The 13,286-nt window shown below is 49.4% G+C and overlaps 1 protein-coding gene across 1 annotated transcript in view; it reads left to right on the plus strand.

Moving 5' to 3' along the window:
- Positions 1–13,286, plus strand: part of SLC25A27 (solute carrier family 25 member 27) — a 267,214-nt gene that overhangs the window by 34,127 nt on the left and 219,801 nt on the right. The window contains exon 2 of the mRNA XM_085610548.1: positions 6,001–6,103. The gene's annotated coding sequence lies outside the window, so the exon portion shown is untranslated. The remainder of the gene's footprint in view (positions 1–6,000; positions 6,104–13,286) is intronic.

Here is a 13,286-nt window from a genome sequence, read left to right on the forward strand (position 1 = left end):
CCAGTCCTCGTCGTCCAACTCAACCCCATCCCCCGTCCATGCCTCCCGTAGACGCACCAAGAGGTCAGCCCGATTATTTATCAATTTTTTATAGATCAAAGAGATAGTACTATCGGGAACGTGACCGTCGAGTATGCGGTCCTCGAGGGGCGAAGAAACAGGGACCGTGGTCCCTTCCCCAAAAACCGAGAGCAGGGCATGCCGAACCTGAGCGTAGCGGAAAAACTCCCTCTCACTAAGCTCATACTCGCTCCGGAGCGCCGCGAAGGTCTTGACCGCGCCTTTAACCCACAGATCCCCCACTCTGCTAATGCCGATCGTGTCCCAGTGCTCAAAGCCTTTCGTCGTCCAGAGGCTCCCCAGGCGGTCTGAGGCAAACAAGGGAGTAGCACACGTTAAACGCTCACTCCAGCCCATCGCTACATTCGCCGCCTTCCACACCCGTACCGCAATCCTAGTAGGGCCCGTGAGGGTCCTACCAGCAGATCGGGAGTAAAGCGCTCTGTTATAATTACCGCCGGGAAGCAGGAATTTATCCATCTCATACGCCGGGTTCAGACCAGGAGCATACGTGGCATGGTTAATTGCCGACAGTTGGGAGGCCCAATAGTACCGTCTAATGTCAGGAAGCGCGATGCCCCCGTCATACCAGGGGAGAGTAAGCTTTGCCAGAGCGATACGCGCCCGCCCGTCCCAAACCAGTCTCCTCTGCAGACTCTCCACCTCCCGAAAGTAGGCTACCGGAATGACATCAAAGGAGTTCTGAAGTGCGTAAAGAAATCTGGGAAGGGACATCATTTTAAACAGGGCCGCGCGACCAAGCGGAGACAGGGGCAACCTACACCAACGAGCCGTATCCACCCTCAAACGTCGGAGTGGAGACAGGAGGTTCTGCTCATAGCGGACCGCCGGGTCCAACGAAACATATACCCCCAGGTACTTAAAGCCGGATGAGGACGTTTGGATAGGAAGTAGAGGCGGCAAAATGGGAGGGCCACCAGAGATAGGGTACACGCAAGATTTGGACCAGTTAATTATCAAACCCGAGTTTCTCCCAAAGGAAGTGAGGACATCAAAGAGAACATTAAGCGACTGTCGCGGCGAGGTGAGGTACAGAAGAATGTCATCCGCGTACAGCGAGACCCGATCCTCGAAGCCCGGGGCCCACCGGATCCCTCTGATAGAGGGCTCCCAGCGGAGCCAGGCGGCGAGCGGTTCCAAGGCAAGAGCAAAAAGCAGAGGGGACAACGGGCACCCCTGCCTAGTGCCCCTCCCGAGAGCAAAAGGCCGGGAAGCCCGCCCATTGACAACCACCTGAGCCATTGGTCCGGCATAAAGAAGCTTCACCCAGCTAAGAAATCCCTCCCCAAAGCCAAACTTCTCCAAGACCGCCCAGAGGAATGGCCACTCGATGGTATCAAAGGCCATGGTGGCGTCCAAGGAAACCAATACGGCTGGTTCAGAAAAGTACCCCGCCCTAGCTAGGACGCCGTGCAGACACCGCAGATTAAGAGCGGTATTACGGTGGGGGATGAAGCCGCATTGATCCGGATGAATCAGATCACAGATAACGCTCAGCAAGCGGTTGGCGAGGACTTTAGCCAGGATTTTGGGTTCTGCGTTTAAGAGGGAGATAGGCCTATATGAAGCACAGCGGTCACGTGGTTTACCCTTCTTAGGAATCACGACTATAGTCGCCAGACGCTGGTCGGCGGGAAGGGAACCCCTCTCGTTCGACTCCTGAAACATACGACGAAGGAAGGGCGCGATTTTATCCGGGCGTAGTTTATATAGTTCGATCGGCAGGCCATTGGGGCCCATGGCTTTGCCCGAGCGAAGGGAGCTAATCGCAGTAGCAATCTCATCGACGGACAAGGGGGCATCCAACTGCTCACGGTCCTCGACGGATAAGCCGGGCAGGGCAATATCCCGTAGTAGAAGACGAGAGTCGTCTTCATCTCTATCAGACACCGGGGAATACACCGCCCGGAGGTGGTCAGCAAAGCACTCCACAATCTCGCCAGGCTCAGTCACACACACTCCATCCGCAACCCGGAGCTCTGGGACCACACGATTCACTCTCTCCTTCCTATCCAGCCAAGCAATCAATTTACCAGCCTTGTCCCCAGCATCATACAACCTACCCTGCTGCTCCCTATACATGGTCTTGGCAGCGTCAGTGACAAGGGACTTATACTCAAACTGCTTCAGGCTGAGGGCATGTAGCCCATCCGGAGTGACACCCGTCTCCAAGGCCGCCTCCAACCCCAAGATGTCGGTCTCCAGCTTCACCACCGCCTCCATCTTAACCTTCTTAGCCGCCACTATCTGGGATAGGGCCTGCCCACGGAGTACTGCCTTAAAAGCTTCCCACAGGGACACTGCGGACATCACCGACCCATCATTCTCAAGGAAGTATTGGTCAATCGACTTGACCAGGCTATAGCGGATCGTGGGGTTCCGCAGGTACCAAGGGTTAATAGGAGCGATCCGCCCAGCAGACCGCGTCCCGGTGTCAAAAAGCAACCACAGTGGGGAATGATCAGAAATACCCCGGGCCAGGTGCTTAACCTCTCGAATCCGGGCAGTCTGGGCCGCGGGCATAAGAAAGTAATCCAATCTGGAGAGACTCCCATGCGCCCCAGAGTGAAAGGTGTACTGACACTGTGTAGGATGCATTAACCTCCAGCAATCGACCAGACCGAAGGTCTCCAAGAATCCGCCAAGCCACGCCTGCGCAGCAGGGAGGGCCCTGGGCGGGTGGCGATCCCGGTCGCCCGAGACTACCGAATTGAAATCCCCACCCATAAGCAGAAGACTGTCAGGAAGCTCAAGCAGCATTCGACCCAAGTCTGAAAAGGTGGAGTTCTGGAGGCCCGGGGGAACATAGACAGAGACCAAGGAAAGGGACTGCCCCTCCCACCGCCCAGTCAAAGCCACATAGCGCCCTCTATCGTCCGGGACTACCCTGGTGATCTCCAGCGGAAGTGAAGAGCGCAGGAGAATGCCAACCCCTCTAGAGCCAGTGGTGAAACCAGAATGGGCAACGAGTCGGTACCCCCCCCTGTTCATGGCATGACAAACGTTACCCACCAGATGCGTCTCCTGTAAAAACACCACATCAGGAGACATACGTCGCAAATACTGCAGCACAACACCCCTTTTGATACGGTCCCCCAATCCATTGACGTTCCATGACATCAACCTCAACCCGTCCCCCCCCATCCCCTCCAATCGATCAAGGGTCCCCCAGCAGATAGCGCAACGCCCGAAACTGGAACAGAACAAAGACCTCGCATTAAAAACAAAACACACAAATCAAAACCCCCCAACCCCCCCCAACTTCCAACTCCCCCCACCCTGCACCCCTGCGACCCGAAAAACCACCCCAACTTGCAGTGTGCCTGTCGCCCCATAAACCCCATTCTACGGAAAGACCCCGGAGGAGGAGAGGGACCCGTCCCCGACCGCCCCCCACATAGATCATAATGGAACAAAATGCAAAAAAGAAGTTGAACCCAGCCGAACAGTACAAAATGGCAAAGTCAAGGACCAAAGTCACTCCGAGGGAGACCCGCCACCCTCGGTACCAGCAAAGGGCCCAGGCCAGTCCCCGCGGCCCGGCAGCGAGTCAAGCCAGTCACTCACAGTCGCGGGAGAGTCAAAAAAGGTTGTCCGATCGTCGTGTTCCACTCGGAGCCTAGCAGGAAAAAGCATGGAGTACTTGAGACCCAGGTCGCGGAGGCGACGCTTTACCCCCTGGAAGCCCATCCTCTGTTTCTGGACAAGTTGGGTGAAGTCCGGGAAAAAGTTAATAGACGCATTCTCATGGCGGACCGGGCCATGGGCCCGCGAGGCCTGCAAAATCACATCTCGGTCTCTGTAGTAGAAAAGTTTGGCAACAATGGGCCTCGGGGGGGCCCCCGGCCGCGGCCGACCGCCCGGAACTCGATGGGCCCGCTCCACGGCAAAGAACTTACTCAGGCTGGCGGGGGCAAGCTGCTTGAGGATGAGCTCCTCCACCATGAGATCCACCGGGTGGTTGTCGGAGGTCTCCGGGACGCCTATGACGCGGATGTTATTGCGGCGGGCCCGTCCCTCAAAGTCCTCCAGCCGCCGGGCCATCAGATCGTTGGCCGACTTGAGGTCGCCGAGAGTGGCCCGCTGGTCCGACACATCCGCAACCAGGGTGGACGTCCGCACGTCAAGCGATTGAACCCTCTCGTTGGTCTTAGAGAGATCCGCCCGAATCAGTGCGACATCAATAGCCACCGTGTCGATTTTACGGGCCAAGGCCTCGTATTGCGTAGCAATAGTCTCCTTGATGCCGTTAATGGCGCCCATAATGTCCTGCAGGGACGGATCCGAAGAAATGGACGGGCCACCACCAGCTTCGTCCGAGGGGGCACCGGCCGCTCCAGGGGACCCTCTTCCTTGAGTATAGCGGTCCATGTTGTTCGTCTGGACCGGACCCCCGCGGAGGGATGTCTTAGTCTTACGCCCCTCGGGGCCCCCCCTGCCACCCATGAAAACCACGCTCACCAACGGGGACCACCGGCCAAGCGTCAAGGGGGCACCGGCCACTCAGTCAGAAGCCGCACCAGATACCGTGATGCGGCCGGGCGAGGAAACCAAAGTCAACGGGCACACTGGTGGCAGGTGGAGACAAGGGCATCCAGCAGAGATAAACACCCAGCCGCTCCAAGCAGTTACGATTTCCAGCCCCTCATGGATCCAAAAGTGAAACCGAAAGTAATGGAGCGGCCACTGGCACAGATCCGCTGCCGCTGTTGTTCAATTACGCCCCGGCTCCACAGGTCAGCCTCGCACCGGGCACAGCCATCGATTGGGCCTCGAAAGTTCCAACCACCTTAGATCAGGATTCCCAGGTCCGATTCGGTTTCTGAAAGAAGGTCAACGTTCAGCCAGAATTCGCCTTTCAGATTCCGTCAGCCAAGTCAGGATAAAGTCAGGATAAATTCCGAGGAGCAGCGAGGGTCCGGGGAGCCCTGTGCTCACGCGACCATCTTGGATGCGCGCTAGGCTCCTCCTCCTCTTATGTCAATTTTGATGTATTAAATAGTTCTTCAATTGGCCCAATGACCCAGAAATTCCTGAACATAAAAGATACCCCTTCCTTTGAGCAATTTATGGATGAAATAGGTCCACCTTTAGCAAAAACACTGTACTTGCAATTTAGATATGGGATCCTACAGATCTCTGCAACCACATGTAGATGGAGGGAGGCAAACGGCACTGATTTATGCACTCTTTGCGCCCTGGGGGCAAAGGAAGACGATGTTCATCTACTCTTCTTTTGCCCGGCATATAAGAAACCGAGAGATTGCTGGATCAGACCTCTATGTAAAAATATGGGGGTTAGATCCTATAAAGAGGCAGAGCGCATAATCAAGTCTAATACCTCGCAACTTGTGGTATTTGGTACAAGCAGATTTTTATTTAATGTGTACCTTATTAGGAAACGGGCTGGATATAAATTGTGAATGTTAGATTGTATACTGCTGCCCAGTCTTACCCTGTATAGAATGATGGTGCCATTGATCCTCTTAATTTTAAGCAATATTTTTATTTGTCTGGATTTTAGCTAATTTAATAATTGTATTTATGATCTTAAATGCGATAAAAACTTGTATATGATTATATTTAATGATTTTCTCGCCCTATAACACGGAATGTATTTAACTGCTGGATTATGGCTATGTATGAAAAGAAAAAAGATGCGATTGTGTTTTATTTACTGTATTCTGCTTTTAAGGCTAAAAAGCCGAAATAAAGTTTAACGAACGAACTTTGGCCTTGGTGACCCACCATAAAATGGTACTTTTTGTACATGGTCTTTTGCATTGGACAGGGAGCAATCATGGTGATCATGGAAGTATAGATGTCTGTACCACAAATGCAAACTAAAATGTTGATCAGTAATGCACATTAAGAAGTGAACAAATGAACTCATGACCCTGCTTTTCTCTTCCTTTGCAGCAGGTATCCAGGTTCAAGACAGGCACTAACATGACATGGGCCAAAGAAGACACCTTACTTCGGCAACAGGGCGGGCAGTGGATATCCCAACCCTGAGGAGGAGGTGAGGAAATAAAGCAACAGGCGCATATAGTGCATTCAACTGGAGGCAGACAAGGTCAACAGGCAGAGTCACTGAAGAAGACGTGGTGAACCTGGAAACCACATGCCCGGAGGCGTCTGAGGTCAAGGTTCCTCCTGGTTGCATAGAACAATCTGATGCAACCACGAACATCACCAACCTGGCCCCAATGACACCAGTGCCTTAGGCTTCCTCATGTCACACTGGCCTCCACCAAGAGTGCTCACCCGGAACAGGGTCTGCTTGCGTCCCCACTCCTCTGTCGCATCTGTGTGTCTCAGGTGGATTTCCAGGAGGTTATGAAGCGGGTGTTTACTGGGCAGCAGGCCATCTTGCAGGGCATTCACAACATTGTTGCTGCTGTCAAGGCCCTGCAAGATGCCCATGCTATTCAGCACAGGGAAATCACTTGGTGCTTATCCTCCCTGGACTTCTGTCCTGCTTTCTTCCCTCCAACCCTTGCTTACCGACTGCTGTCTTTATAAGGGTGTCTATCACCACTGGCCCTTCATCACTCACACTGTGTCTAAAATCTCATGCCTTGTTCTGCCTACCACTATGCCTGTACTAGAGGAGGTGGTTAAGGTGAATTCCATGGCTGGGATGGGGGCAATGTTGCCACACTGGGTAATTTTCCACATAGATGGTCTATATATGTTTCCCCGATTGTGCGGGGAATACATTAATCTAGCTGGTGCCTGTTTCGGTTTATCTGAGCCCTGTGTGTGTTTTGTTATGCTGAGGAGGTGCCCCCCACCTTATTTGGTCACAGTACAACAATTGGAGGACTGAAGTGTTTTCCCACAGAGCAACTGCAAGCTGCCAGCTAAGTGACTGATGACATGCAAAGCCCCTTGTCTTAGGATGCCCCTCCTTCCCCCGGGTCATGTCCACTCAGCCCCCAGGCAGTTGCAGTTCCAAGGAAGTAAAGAAGTCCCTCATGTCATGCTGCCACAATACACGAGATGAACATTGACATGTGCACCAGTTGCAAGTTTGTTTCTAGAGTCAACACCACCCATGTACTAGCGCACAAAAGCGATACCATTAACAGCCCTTGTTTAATTATATTGGCCTGTCAAATTGCCCCTTACCCTTTCCTTAAAACTCCTCCCCCTTCCAGTGTGTCAAAATTGTGGCTGAGATGCTCAAGATGGTACACTACTAAGCCAGAGGGAGCCAGGACTTGTAAGGAGAAGTCTCAATATCCTAGACTCAGCCCAAGCCCATGTCTGGCTCTGTGTGTGCAGTGCACTGGACAGGTGGTCACTACTGGTCATGCCAAGCTAGACGGTGCTCTGCCCTGACCTTCACCCAACACTATCTGCCAACAGTGACTTAAGTGGCCACCACTAGGCTGTGATGCGACCCGATCCACAACCAGTTAGCACTAATGTACTAGGTTGTCACTTAGCCCAGAGGAGCCACCTGTGAGGGATGTCACTGTCCGTGAGGCACAACACTTTGGGCCTCATTATGATGTCAGTCGGAAAGCATTCCGAACCAACTCGGGTTCGGGGAGTCCGACAATCCAATTACGATGTTTCCGAACACTGTTCGGTTGGACTCCCATTGACTTCAATGGCAACCTGTGTTCCGACCGACAACACAGGCTCTCATTGAAGAAAGTGGTGGTTGCGGAAAGCCGTGCACCCTGTGGTGGGCACCCCATGGTGCCTGCCACACTGTGCATGGTTGCAAAGAGGGGTGCCATGGGTACCCCCATCGGGCCCCAACCGGAGGCCTCCAGGTGAAGGAGGGTCTGGTACCCGCTGTCAGAACCAGCTCTTCTCTCGCTGGTGGTTGACACAGGAGCAGGATGACGCAAGCTCCCAATTCCTCCTCTGAACTCCCCGGCCTCCACAATTTCTAAATGCGTAGCCAGAAGAGCCCCAAGGGGGAAAGGGGAATTGGACAGAGAAGAGAATGCACACACTGGTGGTCTTCTTTTCTGCTTCTTCTTATGTAGTCTATCTTTTCTCAGGCTCTTGCTGTTGTTCGTGAGCTGTAATAAACAATTACATGTAAATCACTTTCTACTTCCCTTTTCTTCCTTCCTGTGTCTTTCCTTATTCTCTATTGTACCCACCCTGATTGCTGTGTGCCTTTGCTTCTCTTCTATGCTACTCGTTCTTCTGTTCTTATGTTTTTTCGCTGTAAGATAAAAATCTGGTGTTATTATATTTCCTTCTCCCTTCCTGATCTCTCTCTAGCCCCTTTTTCTCTAAACTCACTTACTGGACAGAGAATGGAAGCCTTGGTTTATTTTCTTATTCTTCTTCACCTCTTATTGGTTGTTCTAACTACTGTTGCTTCTCTGTAGTTTTGTTCTTACTTTTCTGTGTCATTTGTATTCTGCCCTCAAGAGTATCCACTCCCTATGTTTTCTTATTGACAGGAATCGGAACTACTCAGTGTACCTGAAAACCTGTTATATTCTTTGACTTGAGCTAACTCAACTCGAACCCAAAAAACTATGCTACGTCAGAACTTGTGTTGTCTTTTGAACGCTGTAATTTCATTCACATGAACCGGTGCTTCAGTTAAACTTCCGCTGCTGCGAAGTTCGGAACGTTTTCTGTGGTAGAAAATATGGAACAGTCTTACTTGGGGTTGTTGGCTGCTTCCAATCTCTAATTCTCCTCAGAATTCTCGCGACGCGTATCTTCTTTTCCCTGACTAAACGCGACGCGTTGAAGGTACCTCCTACTCCTCTCACGGTTCAGGTGAAGTGCGCAGCTCTCCGCGCGCCTCACCGGTATCACGCAATTCTGCCCGATCAACTAGAGCGCTAACCCGTTTCGGATTATGGAACGCTCTGCCGCCATGTTGCATTCGACCTCGCACCAAATGCTGTTTGCACAGTCTTGACAACACAGCCACCATCATTCCTTTCTTGACATGTGACCTCTTGGTTGGGGACCTGACAGTACCCTCCCTCAAAGATCTTCCTTCCTTCCGGACCTTGCTTGGAAATCTTCTGTGGAATTCTGCTACTAGTCGTGGAGCATTCACTTCAGACTCTGGCTCCCAGGATCTTTCCTCCGGACCGTAACCCTTCCAATCTAATAAGTAATACAACTTTCCATTCTGTAGTTTGGAATCTAAAATTTGTTGAACTTCAAACTCGCTTCCTTTCTCAGTCTGAATTGGCTTTGGGGTCTTACTCAATCTAACTTCTGGTTCTGCCTTCTTTAATAAAGAAACATGAAAAACTGGGTGTATCCGCAACCTCTTAGGTAATTTTAGCTGATAATTTAAGGTGCTAAGCTTTTTTGCAATTGGATAAGGTCCAATGTATCGTGGTTGGAACTTCCTAACCCCTTTTAATCTAATATTTTTTGTACTTAACCAAACCTTGTCTCCTACCAACAATTCTGGTTCTTTTCTTCTCTTTTTGTCTGCGTAGTGTTTATATTTTGCCTTCGCTACTGTCAGATTCTTGATAGCTCTACTATGGGCTTGTGTCAGTTGTTCTACCCAATTGGATACTGCTGGAACACCCACTTCTTGGAAGTTTAAGGAATGTTGTGGATGTCTACCTGTATTCAGAAAGAATGGAGTGTATCCAGTTGATGCATTTGTAGTGTTATTATGTGCAAATTCTGCTGCCCATAAATAATCAGGCCAATCTCCCTCCTGTTCTAAAAGACACAATCTCAGATATTGCTCCAGTTCCTGATTTGTGCGTTCTGTTTGCCCATCTGACTCTGGGTGGAAGCTAGTGGAGTATCGATTCTCTATGTTTAAACGCTTGGTGAATGCCTTCCAAAAATGTGACAGAAACTGAGAGCCCCTATCTGACACCAAAACCTTAGGTATACCATGTGCACGAACTACATGCTGACTGAAAGCATCTGCTAACTCCTGGGCAGAAGGTACCCCCTTCAAGGGCACAAAATGCGCCATCTTTGTAAAGGCGTCCACACACACTAGAATGGAATCATAACCATGACTAGAGGGTAAATCTACTATGAGATCTAAGGTCACAGTGTGCCAGGGAAACGGAGGGGTGGGCAAGGGCTGTAACAGGCCTTGTGGACGTTTCCTTTCTGATTTTCCTCTTGCACAAGTCTCACAAGTCGCCACATACTGATGTATATCCTTGATCATGTTTGGCCACCAGAATCGTCTGCGTACCAATTCTTTAGTCTTGTTAATTCCCTTGTGTCCTGATAAGATGCTATCATGACATTCTTTTAAGGCCTTTAACTGCATCTCTGGAGTGGGCAAGTATAATGCTCCATGGTGATAGGGTAGTCCTTCTCGAATTTCTCTTTTGGAATCTTCTTTTAACCAACTCCTCATCTCTTCGCAACTCAAAGGATCTTCTTTCTCTTGATTTTCTACGGTTTCTTGCAAGACGGCATTGATCACCTTTTCCGCTGGAATTATTGCCTGATCCAGAACCTTTTCCGTGACTCCTTCCGTCTCTAATCTAGATAGGGCATCCGCTTTTCCATTCTGGGCTCCAGGTCGAAAGGTGATTACAAAATCATATTCAGAGAAATACAAGGACCAGCGTAGCTGTCTGGGAGTTAAAGTTCGGGCTGATTTTAGGAACTTCAAATTTCGATGATCAGTATACACTGTTACTACATGTCGAGCTCCCATCAAATAATGCCTCCACTCCTTGAAAGCATCCTTTATGGCCAGTAATTCTTTTTCAGTGATTGTATAATTAATTTCTGGAGGTGTTAATTTTCGAGAGCGGAAGGCCACTGGATGGAGCTGACCTGTAGTTTTGTGTCTCTGCGATAACACTCCTCCCAAGGCCAGATTTGACGCATCCGTTTCAACAAAGAATGGTTCTGCAGGATCTGGATGCAACAAAATAGGCGCTGTGGTGAAATCCTTCTTTAATTGCTCAAATGCTGCCTCTGCTTCCGCATCCCACTGGAAAGGAACTCCTTTCTTCAATAAACGTGTGATTGGGATTAACTTTTTTGAGAAAGACTGAATACACCTTCTATAGAAGTTGGCAAATCCTATGAAACTTTGGATTTCTTTAACTGAGGTTGGGGATTTCCACTCAGTCACAGCCTTTATCTTATGTTCATCCATGGTGATTCCTCCTGGAGCAAGTACAAATCCCAAGAACTCGACTGTGGTTACATCAAATGCACATTTGTCCAATTTGACAAATAACCCATTCTCACGAAGTCTTTGTAGTACCTTCTTGACATGTTCTTCATGTGTCTCTACTTCTGTCGAGTAAATCAATATGTCGTCAATATACACAATTGCTATTTGGTCTATGCAATCCTTCAATACATCATTGATAAAATGTTGAAATGCAGCTGGCGCGTTGCATAGCCCATATGGCATCACCTGGTATTCGAATAGACCTTGCTTCGTTCTAAACGCCGTCTTCCACTCATCGCCTTCTCTGATTCGAACCAGGTGATAAGCCCCTCGCAGATCAAGCTTGGTATAGATTTTAGCTTCTTTCACCTGGTCCAGAAGAGTGGAGATCAGAGGTAAAGGGTAACGATTCTTGATTGTTATTCGATTTATTGCCCTGTAGTCTATGCACGTGCGTAATTCTCCATTTTTCTTTGGAATGAAAAACAAAGGGGAGGATACTGGAGACTGCGAAGGTCGGATGAACCCATTCTCTAAGTATTCCGCCAGATACTTCTTTAAATGTTTATCCTCTTGTTCGGTCAAAGCATAGATTCTACTGCAGGGTAAGTTCACTCCTGGTTCCAAGTCTATTTTACAATCATACTCCCTGTGAGGAGGTAATTTCTTTGCTTCAGCTTCATTAAAGACATCCTGATATTCTCCATATTTCTTTGGCAAGGTTACCGTGTCTATCAAACAAACTGAATTTTCGTTTACACTTAAATGATAAGCAGGTGATTCTTTTATTTCAATTTTGCAGTCTTTGAAACAATTTTCCTTGCAGTAATCCGAGTTCAAGGTCATTGTTCTTGCGGCCCAATCTATGGTGGGGTTATGCTCCGTGAGCCATGGTAACCCTAAGATCAATTGAAATTGCGGAGCGTCTATTAGATTGAATTGTAATATTTCATGATGACCTTCTGTGGTTTCTAGATGCACTGGCTCTGTGTGACTCACAATGGGGCCTGATGACAGATTAGTACCGTCCACTGCTCTGACGGGCTCACTCTTCTCCTTTCGGATTGCTAGTAATCCAATTCTCCTTGCGAATTGTAAATCGCAGAAATTACCTGTCGCTCCCGAGTCTATCATCACAGCTATTTGATTTCTCTTTTGTTCTCGATAGCTCAGAGTGACAGATATCACCAAATGAGGAGTGTCTGCTTGTAACGTATTTGCCAAAGCATGATTCATTGGAGCTGACTTTGTTTCTGCAACCACCAGTCCAACTCCAGCTACTGGTGGCGCATGGCGTTTTCCGCCGACTGCGTCTTGGGCTTCTTGGGGCAATCTCGAACAAAATGCCCACTTCCTCCACAATAGAGACACAACTTATTATTCCGCCTCTTCTCCTTCTCCTCCTTTGTAAGAGGTCCACGGATAGTTCCTATTTGCATAGGCTCGGTTCCGCGATTGGTATCTAGCTCCTTGTGAGGTTCATATCTGGCTCTATCAAAACGCGGTACACTGGGTCGATAATCTCGTTTCTTCTCGCCTCTTCTCTCGCTCTGGCGAAAATCGATCTCCAACACTAGATCCACCAAAGCAGAGATGTCTGTGGGACGATTGGGAACTTGTGCTAAGGCATCCTTTAACTCATCCTTTAGCCCCCGATAAAATACTGCGGCTCGTTTGTTCTCTGGCCATTCCGTTTCTAACACCAACTTGTTGAATTGGGCCAAGTATGCAACTAACTCTCTGTTTCCTTGTCGGATCTCTAAAAGTTCATTGTCGGTAGCTTGAGACACCTTCCGACGGTCAAAAATTCGCATGAACTCTTTCTTGAAGTCTTCTAAATTGAATAGCACAGGGTCGTTTCTGGTGACCAAAGGCATTGACCAAGCTGCGGCATCCCCACTTAAGTAGGAAAGGATAAATGCCACTCGAGACTGAGCATCAGGAAACAAGGCTGGTCTGCACATAAAGTGCAAGGAACATTGAGTTAAAAAGACTTGGGCCTTCTGGGGGTCTCCACTAAAGCGTTCTGGAGGTGCTAAGGGAATCACCGGGGATAAAGAATGTATTACTTGTGTGTTAC

This window comes from Triturus cristatus, chromosome 6 (genome assembly GCF_964204655.1).
Source record: "Triturus cristatus chromosome 6, aTriCri1.1, whole genome shotgun sequence".
NCBI lineage: Eukaryota > Metazoa > Chordata > Amphibia > Caudata > Salamandridae > Triturus > Triturus cristatus.